This window comes from Macaca thibetana, chromosome 12 (genome assembly GCF_024542745.1).
Source record: "Macaca thibetana thibetana isolate TM-01 chromosome 12, ASM2454274v1, whole genome shotgun sequence".
Taxonomy (NCBI): Eukaryota; Metazoa; Chordata; class Mammalia; order Primates; family Cercopithecidae; genus Macaca; species Macaca thibetana.
Window position 1 is genome coordinate 63,077,439 of NC_065589.1, and position 13,715 is coordinate 63,091,153.

General features: G+C 36.3%; 1 protein-coding gene and 1 pseudogene across 2 annotated transcripts in view; one reads left to right on the top strand and one right to left on the bottom strand.

The window, feature by feature from the left end:
• ZNF385B (zinc finger protein 385B) overlaps positions 1–13,715 on the top strand; it is a 423,520-nt gene that overhangs the window by 41,232 nt on the left and 368,573 nt on the right. The gene's annotated exons all lie outside the window — the stretch shown is intronic.
• Positions 5,802–6,758, bottom strand: LOC126932085 (thioredoxin-like protein 4A; annotated as a pseudogene).

Sequence of the window (13,715 nt, forward strand, 5' to 3'; positions counted from 1 at the left end):
GAAACAAAGTAATACCAATAAACAGAACTTAGGCAGATAAGAGTATGTTAAGAGTAAAGATAAAACACAGAATTTAATGTTAGAAGATGGAAAAATGATAGAACTGATTAAGCCTGGTTTAAAATCAAACAATGAAATAAACGTTTGGTAAACTGAATTTTAAAAAGAGAAGGAGAAGGAGAAAATACAAATCAACAAATTTAGAAATGAGAAAAGGGCTATAGTCAGAGTCAGAGAAGATTACAAAGTATGCAAATACCTATGTAACTTTATGCAAATATACTTAAAAATTGAGTAATGAAATCTTCTGCATGTTATTCCACATTAACAAAACCAAAGGCACATAGTAAACTGGAAAAGAGGTTTTTAAGTAGCTATTATAGAAAATTACCAAACTTTTATTTTAAAAAGGTCTTACCACTTAAGAAAACATATCAATGAAAAAAATATGAGCAATATAAAAATGTATGTATATATACACACACATACACACACATATTCACATATACATGTACATACATATACTTTCTAAGGGTGTTTGAAAAGTCTGGAAGCATAAGATAAACTTATTTTCGACAGTGTGCTAGTAACATCTTTAAAAAATGTGCTATAATTTCCATCTATCTCCAGATACTTTGTTAGGGGAAGTACCTGGTGCAATATGTCTAACTGTTAATTTGAAAAATGTATAATATAATCATATACTACAGTGTATCCAGGAAATCTGTAAAGCAAGACAAAAATAGTGTAATAATAGAATTTGACAACATGGCTACTGTTGACTAAAATGTACCTTTTCCCCATCTTCCCAGAAAGGAGAGGCCTAAAGACCTTTGACGTGTCCTTGAGGTTTGGACACCATCATCTCAACAATGACTACGACAGACTGAAAGCCATAAGGCCATCCTCAAGTTTCTGAGGGCCTGAGCACCTCACGGTGTTCTACCCACCTTTTCAAGGGGAAAAGCAAAGAGTGTCTCTATTTGTCCTCTGGGAGAGCATTGAATTAGGTTGGCCAAGAAGGAATGAAGTTTCAAGGCTTGGAAGGGGCGGAGAGGTCTCACCCAGAGTTACGGGTTATGAAGCACAGTGGCAGGTCCACTCTGAGTCCTGTGGGGCATCCCAGGAAGTGCTAAGGCCTGTGGGTGACAGGTGGATGATGTGGTGGAGGGGGAGGTGATGTCATGAGGGAGGCCACTGTGTTCCAGGCACTTAAAGATTCCAAGGTCTGCACTGCCTTGGAAGTAGAGCCCCCCACCTGTCCTTGGGGTTTGAACACCAGCATCTCAATGGTGACCACAACACATTGAAAGCCATAAGTCCCTTCTCAAGTTTGCTGAATTTCCTGGTGCTCTCACAGGGCCAGAGCAGGAAAGGGTATGAAATACCGAATAACACTGTTAGCAAATGGATACTTGGAGTCATACTTTATTTGATTTAGAAAAATAAAACAAGGTGACATTAAGTTCTATTTTGTGGAGTAAATTTTGTGTGTGTGTATTTATAAACATGCACATATTTATGCGTATCTATCTATGAGGTATTGGCAAAAACACCAGAATAATAGCTGAATTCCAAAAAGAAAACCTACCTTAGATACTTTCTACCCAGTGAAGAGGCCATTGGAACTGGCATTCTGGGGAAGAGCAGCTCCCCTGGACTACTTTGATGTTTTTCCAGGTTTATCTTGTGGTTTATAAAATCTGATGAGCATTAGGGTCAGTACTGAGGATGAGAACCTTTCTATTCTTTCCATTGAGTAGACAGACAGTGAGTCACTTGTGTGATGTGTTTCCTCCTAGTCAGCTCTGGATAGTGAGGCCGAGTAGAGTGACCAGAAGTGTGTTGTGGGAATCAAAAATGAAGTTCTAGTCCAGCATACCATGTCAGTGCTTCATGGTACTTAGTTTTGAAAGCTGAACTGTTTCTAGCAATGTTGTATTTTATGTTTATGTGTAATATTAACACTCTAGCAAGAGATTAATCATGATTGTTCAGAAATTATCTGTTAAACCTTAATTTAAAATAAAATGATATTTGAGAGACATCAGTTGTAGCACTGATTTAAAGAGCCATTTAGTGAAGGAAAAATTAGTTTATTATATCAGATTATTTTAAACTGAAAGAAAAATAGCATTTTGGTGACTTATAAAGTGGCAATGTTTAAATTGACTGAATTCTCCGTGCCCTGCTGCTAAATCATTTTAGGGTATTTTTCACACCTAGTTTCTACTGAGGTTAATTAACATACTTGGAGGGACCTGTCGTCATGTCAGAAAGGCAAATTTTAATAAAACGGCACTTGTATGATTTTCTAAGAAATCTCTCCTACCACATAGGATCCAGGGAAATAAAAAGTCTCTCTAGTTCTTCCTCCCAGATATATGCTGACATACGCACACCCACACATGCACACACTCACTTGGGCTGACACACACCACATATTACACACATACAACATACTACACACCCATTCACACACACATTCAGTCTGCCACACACAGTCTTCTCCCTTCTCCCCATACATGGTTGCTTGTTCAAGCTGATACATACATGAACACACACACTCTTGCTCAGGCTGACACACCTACACAACATAAAAATTTGTGTAGCCAACAGTGTTCTACCCACTTTTCTAAGGGGAAAAGTACATATGTGCATGCACTTTCTCTTTCTCAGATTGACACACATAAACTCACACTGTCTCCTGCAGGCCAACACACAGACACTCGCACATGCTGAAGCTGACATGCAGACACACACACAGCCAGTCATGTGAACATAACCACATAGACCCATTCAGATTGACACACACACACACAGAGGGTTACACACACAGACAGTAATGCCTACTCACACACAGTTAAGCTTTGGCTTTCTTTTCTTCCCCAGTGTTTTGTCGCTGACCTCTGACTTTTCTGCCTTTGGTTTACATTCTCTTGATCTTTAACTTAAAGGTGGGTGACTCAGACCAATTATTTCATGTGATTACATTTGGAGTGAAATTAATTGTTCTGATACTGGCTCACTTTTATTATTTGCATGTAGTTTAACAAAACTTCATGGACTTACTCTGCTTTAATATGTGAAAGTGAAAGTCGAGAGATTATATAAATAGATAAGAAAATTGCCTTTTAATATATACTTGGTGTGTCTACAGGGTCAAATGGGAAATTGGCAAATAATAGATCATTAAATTCAAGAAACAATTCTCTATTTTGCCAAATTGTAGATCAATGTTCTTATGTCACTTTGTGCTACTTTCTGTTACTTGCTTTCATTGATTATAATAATAAACACTATGCAAAAGAACAGTGATACAATTTAGGAGACAACGAAAAGGTAGGCAGCTTGCTTGCCTTTCTGAAATCGAGAGCTTTCTGTTTGTGAATATATAAGGACAGATATTTGTCCTTCTTCCATTTTCAACAGAACATCGAAAATGCCCAGTGTTATTCACAATGAAGCTTTTACACAATGTGTAAAAGATTGGAAAGCAACATTCGGGACACAGCAGATGTTTGTTTCTTGAAGAGAATCTGGAAATCATACTTCTGGGATTTTGTTACTAATGAAGAAGAAAAAGGGAAAAAAATCTTCCATAAACCACACTGGCCTGTTGGTGCATATCTTTTGAAAAGTTAAATGAGATGACAGAATGGCAATTAGAGTAAAATACATTATATTCTGAAAGGAATCACTAATATTTCTGAAATTTCATGTTTAAAAATGTGAGCTTTTATTTAGATATTTATTTTATTCAGTCACTTTCTTAGTCTTACTAGTTAGATAAGAAAACGTTAGGTAACTGTACCTAGGACAAACATTGAACTTCTATTTGAGGAAGCCCCCACTAGGTATAGTGTTTCTATAAATTGTCTCCCATTTGGAAACCTAGGCAGAAGATCCTCCTGCTCTCTGCCCTCCTCCCAGGAAGCCTGATCAGGTAGGGCCTTAAGGTCTTTATAAGGACTTTGGTTTTTACTATAAGTGAAATATGAAGTCATTAGAGACTTGTGAGCAGAAGAGTGACATGATCTAACTTATATTTGTTTTTAAAGAATCACTCCCATTACAGTGGGGAGAACAGACTGTGGGGGCATAACCGATGAGGGAGAGGGTCCCTTGGAGGCGGGGGACCAAGGCATTCCAGAGGAGAAATGACTGTGGCTTCAATTAGAATGAAAGTGGAGAGAAGTGGTTAGATCCTGGTATATTTTGAAAACAGAGTAAATAGAATTTGCAGCTCTATTTGAAGTGGGCAAAAAGAAATGGAGACCCATTGATGATTCCAAGGTTTTTAGCCTGAACGGCTTGATGAATGAAGTTTCCGTTTAGTTAAATGGGTGATTTGGGGATGAGGAGTACTTGGGGTGGGGACTGCTTCTTAGAAAATTGATGAACTTTCAAGTAGAGTAGGCAGTTCTGACTGAGTCTGAAGTTTAGGTGAGAGATTGAATCTGCAGGTGTATGTGTGTGTGAGTATGTGTGTGTTACATGTAAGTCGTCAGGGTACAAACGTATTTAAAGATAAGAGCCTGAATGAGATCATCTTGTGAATAAATGGATGTAAGAGTCATGGAGACTGAGCCTTGGAGCATTTAAACATGTATAATCAGATAGATGAAAAGGTACCAGCAAAGGCATCTAAGAAGGGTTAATAGTACAGTAGAGTGGTGTCCTAGAAACAAATATATTATAATTTTCAAGAATGAAGGATTCGTAAGTGTGTACTGTAACACATAACAAATGTCAAATAGCATGAGGACTGTGAATTGACCACTGAATTTGCAAATGTGGAGGGCATTAGTGACCTGTTTAAGCACTAGACTAGTGTTGAATGAATCAAAGAATCTAAATCAATGAATCAAGCAATCAATCAAGGTATGGCACAGATATGTTAAAATAATTGTTCTCTGGTAAAGAAGATAGTAACTGTATTTGGTTCCTGAGACAAAATAATTTCATGATCCTGACATGTTTAGGTAAACAGAAATACTAGTATAGTTCTTTTCCCTATTTTTAATTAACTCCTGCTCCCATTCAGTTTTCATAATCTTTATCACTCTTCTCAAGTTCTATTTCAGTCTCAGCTGATGAGCTTGCCTCATGCTTGACTTAGGTAGTAAAAGTGAACATCTCTGAGTTCAGTGAATGTTCTGCTCCCATTACCTGCACATAAATCGATCTGTATTTGCACCTCTCCAGTACTTCCTCCTCACAGGTATCAAAGGAAAGATGTCCCTCCTAGACAAGTCTCTCGACCTGTTCTCTTGATGTCTCTTTTCTGCAGGATCCTGGTGACATTCATTGTTCCTTTCTTTTAAGCCTTTGTCCTCTCCCTCTCTCTGTTGCTTCTCCCAGCTCATAGATTTGTTTGCTCATAGCTTTTCCCATTTTGAAAACACAGGCCTTTCCCCAGTTTGTATTCCCATCTAACTAGACAAAAACGATAGAGACATATTGTGAAGTAGTTTAGAAATAAGGAAATGAAGAATGAAGAAAATCATAATCACCCATGATGATCATTATGTGTTTACTCAAGTTTTTTTATATGCATTTTTACCAACTGTGATGCAACTATATATACACTTTAAAAATCTTCCTTGTATTCCATTAAGATCAGTATTATTATTTTTTTCATGTGTTTATTTCAGCTAGTTAAGGTCATGTAATAAATTGTGTCTCAGAAATCCTCCAGCACTGGAGCTTCATATACTTTTCCAAAGGCTTGAAATAGTTTAAAAGGTTTCCACATGAAAAGGCCTCCACAGCATTTATCCACACAGCCTGAGGGCACCTCAGTATCTGTACTTGGTGAAGTAGTTTTTGGAGACAAGACCAGGCCGCCGCCATTGAGGGCCTTATGGTCCACGGTCTCTATGATGTCGACCATCTCCCGCCTGTCCTCCATGGTCCAGTTAATCTTGTTGTTGCCAGTCCCCAAGACAACCATGATGTGCTTGTTCCTGGAGAAAAACATGATAGTGCATGGATCATATAACTCATACATTTTGTTGAAGTCAGGTACTTTGGTAATATCCACAAGAAAAATAACTGCAAAATATTGAACCTTCTCGATGCTGTACAAGACCTTGTCCATTTTCATGCATGTGGGCTCCCGGTCATGGCCAAAGCGAATGACAACCTTGCCATCCTTCCCTGGGAGGATGGCCTGGTCCACCTGCCAGCTGCTGTGGAGGTGCAGGAGCATGTGTGACATGCTGGCTGCTCCACAAGGCTGGGTGCCAAGGAAGGCCCTGCGTGGTGAGCACAGCCGGCCCCTCACTTCCCAACCCCTTTTGCCTGCAAGGTCCCTGGAGACCCCCAGGGCCTGCCCATAACCCCCCCAGAAACACTGGGCCTGCCTCATTCACATAACTTTGTAACACTTTCCACATGCTGTTAAACAGGTTCGTAAAGAACTATTTTAAATAGCTAGAATATTCGATACTGTGGTTACGCTATGATTTCTATATTCAATATTTTACTGGATTTTTTAAACCTACTTTCTATTTTTGATTTAAATAAAACTAAGGTGAATATCTTTGTATATAAATCTTTTACTACATTCCACATTATTTTCTAGGCTAGAGTCTGAAGGAAATTGCTGAATCAAAGGATGTATACTGTTTTATGACTCTTGTTTGCTCCTGCCAGATTGTTTTTAAAAATCATTCTGCCAATTTATATGCCTGCTGGGAAGTGTAAGAATGCCTTTCTCCTGAGATTCTTAACTTTGGAGAGATTTTTAAAGTTGCTTTATGAGACAGTCCTTGCTAATTGGACAATTTAATAAGTGTTATCTAATTTTTTAAACATTTATTTGACTACTACAGGGTGAATGTCACTTTATCATGCTTACAGTAGTCATTTATTTTTCTATTATGAATTTTCTGCTTATGCTTTACCCATCTTCCACATTCCCCAAAGACGTTTTGGTAGTTTTTTGTTGACTTGTATGATTTATCATATTATTGTTGTCAACCATTTGTCTGTCATAGTGGCTGTAATAATTTTTTCCAGTTTTCTGTGTTTTACTTTCATGCATTTATTAATTAAAAGTTTTAGGAGTCAAATGACCAATTTAAAATTAAATTGACCACAAAATTGGAAGCCCCAAAACAGAACCAAGTAAATATAATAAACTGGTATAAGTTTAAGGCATTTAATACATTGGGGACAAATGTCCAAATCTGGAGGCAAACACTGTTCGAATTCTTTCTCATATTTCATACCGAAATAAATTTCAAGGAGACTAAAGATTTAAATGTTAAAAACCCCACAAGGCATAAGAGCATGTGAAAGAATCTAAGTAGATGTGTATATAATCATGAGTTAGTGATGATCTTTATCAGTATGTCAATAAAGGTAGAAACCAGTAAATATTTTTAAATGTGACTAATTTGAAATCTTCCACACAATAAAAATTAAAGATAAAATACAAATGACAAGCAGAAAAAAATATTTATAAAAAATATGGAAACTAGTAATTTTGTGACTATTATAGGAGAGCTCTCTTACAAGTCAATTTTTAAAATTCCAAATAGAACATTGATCAAAGAACATGAAGGAATAACTTAGAAAAGAAGAAATATTAATGACTAAGAAATATTTTAAAAAATCAAACTTTACTAGCTTTCAAAGAAAGTAAAATAAATACATAGAGATAATCTTTGGAAATACACAAATGTGCTTTGTTGTTGATACTTTCTAGTACATTCAGTAAGGTCATTAGGTACTGAGCATAGTACTCAATAGTTTGTCAACCCTTTCCCCCTTCTCTCCCTCTGTGCTCCAGTGGTTGCCAGTTTTTATTGTTGCCATCTTTATTTCCATGAGTACCTAATGTTTAACTCCCACTTATAAGTGAGAACATGCAATATTTGGTTTTCAGTTCGTGTGTTACTTCACTTAGATTAATGGCCTCCAGCTGCATCCATATTGTGGCAAAACACATGATTTCATTCCTTTTTTATGGCCACATAGTATTCCATGATGTATGTGTACCACATTTCTTTATCCAATCCACCATTGATGGGCACCTAATTTGAATTCCATGTCTTTGCTATTGTGAATAGTGCTGCAATGAACATGTGAGCACATCATTGTTTTTGGTAGAACAATTTCTTTTCTTTTGACTAGATACCCAGTATTGGGACTGCTGGGTTAAATAGTAGTTCTGTTTTAGGTTTTTTGAGAAACCTCCAAACTGCCTTCCACAATTGCTGAACGAATTTACATTCCCTCCAACAGTGTATAAGCATTCGCGTTTCTCTGCAACCCTGCCTGCACCTGTTGGTTTTTGACTTTTTAATAATAGCTGTTCTGATTGGTGTGACATGGTGTTGTCATTGTGGTTTTAATTGGCATTTCTCTGATGATTAGTGATATTGAGCATTTTTCATAGTTTATTGGCCATCTGTATGTCTTCTTTTGAGAAATGTCTGTTCATGTCTTTTGCCCATTTTTAAATGGGTTATTTGTTTTTTGCTTGTTCAATTAAGTTCCACATAGACTGGATATTAGACATTTGTCAGATGCATAGTTTATAAATAAGTTCTTTCCTTCTGTAGGTTGTCTGTTTATTCTGTTGATAGTTTCTTTTGCTGTGCAGAAGGTCTTTATTTTAATTAGGTCCCACTTGTCAAATTTTTTTTTTTTTTTTTTTTTTTTTTTTTTTTTTTTTTGTGGCAGTTGCTTTTGAGGATTTAGTCATAAATTTTTTTCCCAAGGCCAATGTCCAGAATGGTGTTTCCTAGGTTTTTTTCTAGGAGTCTTATTGTTTGAAGTCTTACATTTAAATAATCCACATCGTGGTAATTTTTGTATATGTTAAAATGTAGGGGTCCAGTTTTATTCTTCTTCGTATGGCTAGCCAGCTATCCCAGCACCATTTACTGAATAGGGAGTCCTTTTTCCATTGCTTATTTTTGTCAACTTTGTCAAAGATCAAAAGGCTGTAGGTGTGCAGCTTTATTTCTGGGTTCTCTATTCAGTTACATTGACTATGTATCTGTTTTTGTACCACACTGTTTTGGTTATTACAGCCATATAGTATAGTTTGAAGTCAGGTAATGCAATATCTATGACTTTGTTCTTTTTGCTTAGGGTTGCTTTCAATATTTGGGATTTTTTTTTGTTCCATATGAATGTAATAATAGTTCTTTTTAGTTCTGTGAAAAATGATGCTGGTAGTGGGATAGAATTCATGTAGAATCTGTAGAATGTTTTGGGTGGTATGGTCATTTTAGCAATATTAATTCTTCTAACCCATGATCATGGAATATTTTTCATGATTTGTACCATCTCTGATTTCTTTCAGCAGTGTTTTGAAGTTATCCCTATGAAAATCTTTTAGATCCTTGGTTAGATGTATTCCTAGGTATTTTACTTTTTTGTTTGTGTGGCTATTGTAAATGAGATTGCATTCTTGATTTGGCTCTCAGCTTGAACATTATTGGTGTATTGAAATGCTACTGATTTTTGTACATTGATTTTGTCTCTGAAACTTTAACTGAAGTCATCTATCAGTTCTGGGAATCTTTTGATGGAGTCCGTAGGGTTTTCTAGGTATAAAATCATATCTTCAGTGAGGAGAGACAGTTTGACTTCTTATATTCCCATTTTCCTTCTTGAATGAAAGCTCACAGTTAATATTTATTCACTATCTTGCTATTTCCAAAAGGCCGAGGCATGTTAAAAGCCTCTATCCCACCATCTTGGAAAAGAAAACAACCAAAATTGACTTTTACACCAGTAGTTGAAAGAAAAAATTGGTTTTATTTGTGTTTACTTACAAATGTTTTATTTTAATAGAATAAAGTATTTTAATAGAATAAGATATTTTGTAGCCATTGGAAATGATGATGATGATGATGATGATGACAGTGTATATCCATATTTACTTACACGGAACGAGCTCCTTAATGTAGAATTTAAAAACTTTAAATTACAAGGCAACTACAGTCCCATTCATGAAATAATTTTTGTGATTTTTTTGATATATATATCTGTGTAGATATATATAAACACATACTAAAAAAAGAATATATTCTGAAATGTAACAGTATTTTCTCTTGATAGGAAAATCAACAAACTTTCTTGTTTATTTTTATATGCATTTCAAGATTTCAGAATTTCTCACAAATTACTTTTATAATTATAAAAATGTATTTGCATTTTGAAATTGTCTGTTTTTCTTTTCTTTTTAAAGTCATTTTTCTCTATGCTTAATGTCCTTCCTTTATAAAACAGTCACTTAAAAATTTTTTTTAAAAGCTCTTCCTATCTGGAATTTATTTGATATATAGTTTCAGATGAGATTATAAATCCCCCTAAGAAGACAATATTCAAAATAGTTGACCAAGTATTTCAGTAACATTTATTAGATAATTACGTATTGACTCCTGATGTTCCCTTTTCAAAGATTACTGACATATATCAATCTTTCTGTTTGAAGATAATTCTGTTCCATTGGTCTGGCTGTTTTTGTGGTATTACCTCACTCTTTTCATTATTATCTCATTACATTGTATCTTAAAACTGATAAGACAAATGTTATTTTTTTCAGAATATGCTTACATATTTGTTTTTCTGGATGAATGTTAGAATCAGTGACTTAAAGTCATTTCCCCACAGTTCTTAAAGTACACTGAACAAATATAATTTTTTTTCTCGATAATTCAGGGCCATGATTCATTGTGAATCATCATAAGTACTATAGCATTTTTGTGAGTTATTTAGATACGATGGATTTTTTGCTCATGTCCCACGTGACTCATTAGGTTTTTCAAAATTTCTGTAATAAATTTGTATTCTTCCCATGTTTCTTTAATGATACTTCCAGATGTCATACTTATGTCTTTTTAAACACTTTTGTCTGTAGTTGAATCTATGACTAAATTTTTTAGCACTGTATGTAACATAAGACTCAAGGATAGAACTCTGTGCTTTGTATTTTGATTGTTCTTGGGTCTTATGTGTATATTTCTTTGGCCATGTTTCATGTAATTTAGATTGCCATTTTAATGAGTAGTTAAGTTTGGCATTACTATGTTTGCACGTGAATATGAAGAGATACAAGATAGAATAAGCTATAAAGGTAATAGAGCATAACTCAATGGCAAGAAATGCTAGAGTTTTACTGAAACTCTTTATGAGTTCTCTTCATGAGGCAAAGTTCTTTACATGCCATACTTCTTGATCTGTCCTTCTATGTAACTGAATCTCAGATTAGATTACTTTTTCCTGAAACTTAGAGGGTGTAATATAAATGAACAAAGTAAGAGGCCAGTAAATTAATACATGGATACTAAGTGATTTTTTTCTTTGACTCTGAGCTTTTATGTTTTCATATTCTAGAGGCAGTAATCATAGCTTGACAGCTATCAACCTGATTCAGAATTATTAATCCTGAATGTTTTCTCTTCTGCATGGAGGACAAACTACCAATTCTCTATTAAATGGTAGTTAAAGAATATTTATCTATTTCACCTGTTGTTATCTGTCTGTCCTATGGCATATTTTTACAGGTTAGGACGAACACATTGCTGATATTTTCATAAACACGTTGCCACTGACTTTATTTTCCATTAATATGTGTTTTGTTGTTTTTTGCAAAGCTGTAATGTTATTGCTGTAGTAGAAACAATTTATTTTGTTAAAGCTCTAAAGGGAGGCAGGACCCATCAAAGTTAAGGGCCTAGACACAGTAACAGATGCTCCTGTAAAGCAATGTTTCTCAAAAAAGGTCTAAGTTGAAATATATGTAAATCTCCTTTTTGTCATTTATTTTTGCAATGTTCTCTGTTTTACCACACTTCATTTGTTTTTATATTTTTATTATAAAATACTTTAAATATAGAGACAAGTATACAAACTAGATTACCACCATGCACCTGCCAGCCAATTTTATTAAACCTCAACATATTTGCCTTTGTTCTTTTTTGGGGGGCCAGCACTACATTACAGCTACAGCTGAGGTTCCTGTATGCCTTTGCCTTATCCCTTTCTCTCCACGGGTAACCATAACTTTGAATTTAGTGTGTACCATCTCCATTCTTGAGTGTGCACTTTACTTTGCATGCATGTATCATTTAAGAATTATAGGCCGGGCGCGGTGGCTCACGCCTGTAATCCCAGCACTTTGGGAGGCCAAGGCGGGCAGATTACAAGGTCAGGAGATAGAGACCATCCTGGCTAACATGGTGAAACCCCGTCTCTACTAAAAATACAAAAAATTAGCCAGGCGTGGCGGCAGGCGCCTGTAGTCCCAGTTGCTGGGGAGGCTGAGGCAGGAGAATGGCGTGAACCCGAGAGGTGGAGCTTGTAGTGAGCTGAGATCAGGTCACTGCACTCCAGCCTAGGAGACAGAGCGAGACTCTGTCTTAAAAAGTAATAATAATAATTATATACGATATTATAAATGATATTTGTATGTTAACTTTATATAAATGGCAGCCTGCTGTATTATTCTTTATTTGTTTGTTTATTTTTATTTATTTATTTTTTGAGACGGAGCCTCGCTCTGTCGCCCAGGCTGGAGTGAAGTGGCACGATCTTGGCTCACTGCAAGCTCCGCCTCCCGGGTTCACGCCATTCTCCTGCTTCAGTCTCCTGAGTAGCTGGGACTTACAGGCACCCGCCACCAAGCCCGGCTAATTTTTTGTATTTTTAGTAGAGACGGGATTTTATCTTGTTAGCCAGGATTGTCTCGATCTCCTGACCTCGTGATCCGCCCTCCTCGGCCCCTCTAAGTGCTGGGATTACAGGCGTGAGCCACCGCGCCTGTTTTGTTTTTTTCTCTTTCCTTTTTTTTTGGTGGGGGGATGGAGTCTCCCTCTGTCACCCAGGCTGGAGTGCAGTGGTGAGATCTTGGCTCACTGCAACCTCTGCCCCCTGGGTTCAAGTGATTCTCTGGCCTCAGCCTCCCAAGTAGCTGGGACTACAGGCATATGCCACCACGCCTGGCTAATTTTTGTATTTTTAGTAGAGATGGGGTTTTACCATGTTGGCCAGGCTGGTCTCGAACTCCTGACCTCAGGTGATCTGCCCGCCTCGGCCTCCCAAAGTGCTGGGGTTATAGATGTGAGCCACAGCGTCCAGCCTTATTCTTTAATTTACTGTTTAATTTGACATTATAATTTTAGGATTTATCTATGATAAAGCTAGTCATTTCAACTTATTCGTTTCAGCTGTTGAATAGCATTCCATTGTGTGAATATACCAAAATTATCTAGTCATTCACTTATAGACATTTATATAAATGTAAATAATATATATAGTTCTTATATATTTACCAATACAAACACGGTAGAAGTGAACATTTCTCTCCTTATTTCCTTGGCAAGTATTTTCTCAACCGTATACCTAGAAGTGAAACTGCTCTGTCATTAAGAATACATATCTTCCAAATGCCTCCTGATAGTGTTTGTACCAATTTATAAGCCCTCTAGAAGTGTATGGATTGCCATTGCTCTACATGTATTGTTGGATGTACTGCTCTACATGGATGTACTGCTCTAATATGGATGTATTGCTCTACATCCTCATGGTACTCATTGTTAGACTTTTAAATGTTCTGCCGTTCTGTATGTGGTGTGCAATTGAATTTTGCAGTTTTGCAGTTCCCTGATTACTAGTGAGATTGAGCCTCTTTTCACGTATCATATGTTTGGAGGCAATGATAGTATTGGGTTAAGAGCTGGATGTTA